At 43.9% G+C, this 2,484-nt stretch overlaps 1 protein-coding gene across 1 annotated transcript in view; it reads left to right on the forward strand.

Moving 5' to 3' along the window:
• The window catches only part of T265_09758 (hypothetical protein), a gene marked incomplete at both ends in the record, with an annotated part of 37,358 nt that overhangs the window by 22,795 nt on the left and 12,079 nt on the right, over positions 1-2,484 (forward strand). The gene's annotated exons all lie outside the window — the stretch shown is intronic.

Consider the following 2,484-nt stretch of genomic DNA (forward strand, 5'->3'; position numbering starts at 1 on the left):
GGTGCGCAAACCGTCACACCACGGTAAGGTCCAGTCTCTTCGTGACGGCAATTTCTACTTCATTAGAATTGACACTATCCGTATTGAAACCGCATACCACATTCAGCGCACATTTTCCGTTAACTAAACCGTGTAGCAACCGTGTGACGCGATGTGGCAGTCTCTACCGAAGTTGCTGTCTGCGGGTTGCCTGGTGGTTATCCTGATAGAAATACAGTCATCAAGACCTGCGTACAGGCAACACACAAGGTGTCAATACCTACGAGAATGCAGATCATTGTCAACAAATTGCGTGAAAATAACCGCAACCGGTCAATCGGGATTTCGTCTACCACATTTTAGGGCATATTTTGGACCCAATGGAGAAACAAAACCTCGTTACAGATTGGAGGAAAATACACATGGCATGGAACTCCCGTTACTTACTCTGCCTAATAGGTCCCAAAACAGTTACCATTTAGCGAGAATGAACCAGTAACTCATCCTAGGTCGTCCAAAAATTCGACTCTTGATTGATTTTATCCGAACTTCCCAGTTAGTACTTGGACAGCTTGTTGTATAAAGTAACTCACCCAAAAACTGGTATATTCCGTATCTTATATCTGATACCGGGAGGCCTAAGCGATCATTTTCCGTCACAAACTGTAGTTCAGTACTGATATCTTTCAAATTCACACCACCGGAGTAGAAAATACGCAAATAATTATCATTCTGAAACGTTTGTAACATGTGTACAGAATTTTGTCTCCAGGTGTTGCTGTCTGCAGATGCAGCGTAGAAAATGAGATTGCTAGAAGCATCTAACGTCAATTCTGGCGGCAAAATGTCATAGTACCTAACAACACCTGGTTAATTTTGAGGACTAATTAGCAGACTGGATTGGAACTGATCGAGACCCAAGATTATTGACCCATTGTCATCGAGTCTTCAGACGACTGTTGTGGTGACAAGTTAACGGGAACCCAACGCTGTCAGGACTTTCGCTATGTGAACCTGTCTACCTGTACCTGAATTTTTGGCAATCAGGTCCACATGCGGTGCACGACATTACGATATACCGGTTGTTGTCACTATCGTTCAGCCCGTCGATGAGGGCTTGTGCGTGCGAACACCTCAGGGTACTCGTGTGGCGTAGGCAGGCTTTGATGGCTGTGCACTTTTAACAGACAATAAGTAGGCCTTACTAAGGTTTGGCAAAGGGCACGATGGCACTCCCGTTGTCGTGGTGCTGTTGAATGACTGCATAAGTTCTGATCGACATTTGGTTTCATTTCAAATTATGTTGGGTTCATTGAATTGCTCATAAATGACCTGTGTAACTTTTCTAGCCCATAGGTTTGGGACATTTCTCATCCAGGCGGTGGTTTTTAAAATACATAGCAATGCAGCTACACCGTAACCGTTTTCTTTAGATACTGTAAGCACAGACGAAACTCTTGAAGTACCATTGGTTCACACATGTGCCGATGACCAACGACTGAGGTCCGTGGCCAGCGGCATTGTAAAGTAACATTAAGGCCAGCATATGCTTGCTTTTTTTAAATTCCGCATAAAATCACTTAACCGGGCTGCTACTTGTGAAGCATGAGAGTAGCAGTTGACAATTCGTCCACCTGTTGCCATTATGGACTCTTGATCCGGCGGCTGTCGGTCTGTCTAGTGAGCTTTGCTTGCAAACATCGGAGAGATATCATCAGGGCGCTCATAGCTAGCAGTCCAAGAGTGGTGATTCACTCCTGTTGAAACTATTTTTAGCTCTGGTGCTATGTGAAATTGTCTTCTTCACTTAGTAATCCTAGCTGTTTGGCAGTTCGATTGGCGTTGAGTGCAGAACAAATGGAAAACTAAGTAGTCGGGTTTGGTATGACCGACTTTAAAAACAAGATAAGGGAAGCCAGAGTAGATTATGTTCAATTCGGAATACTGCACGTACATAGTAACCAAATGAAACCTATGTTGTTTTCCGGTGGGCCAGGCTTGTGTGGTAACAAATGTGTGAATTCAATAATACGACTGGTTTTCCGTATGTGACTGGCTTGGTTTTGACTTCTCCTAATCAAAGAATCGGTTAGTTTTTATCACAGTATGTATCAGCTAGTCGTTGCACGCTCGAAGTGCAACACAGCTGTTGAACTCTAGATGTTGAATTGATCACAGTAGGACTTTTGACCCTCGTGGAGTGGACTAGGGCTATGCCCACATGAAGATCAGAATGAGCAGGCTTTGGACAGACGGCTATGTTCAGCTTGCTAGAAGCTCTGTTTCGGGTACTGACTGCTTTTAAACTGTCATCGATGAAGTACCGTATATATATATATATATATATATATACGGTACTTCATCGATGACAGTTTAAAAGCAGTCAGTACCCGAAACAGAGCTTCTAGCAAGCTGAACATAGCCGTCTGTCCAAAGCCTGCTCATTCTGATCTTCATGTGGGCATAGCCCTAGTCCACTCCACGAGGGTCAAAAGTCCTACTGTG

This window comes from Opisthorchis viverrini (assembly GCF_000715545.1).
Source record: "Opisthorchis viverrini unplaced genomic scaffold opera_v5_299, whole genome shotgun sequence".
NCBI classification, from domain to species: Eukaryota; Metazoa; Platyhelminthes; class Trematoda; order Opisthorchiida; family Opisthorchiidae; genus Opisthorchis; species Opisthorchis viverrini.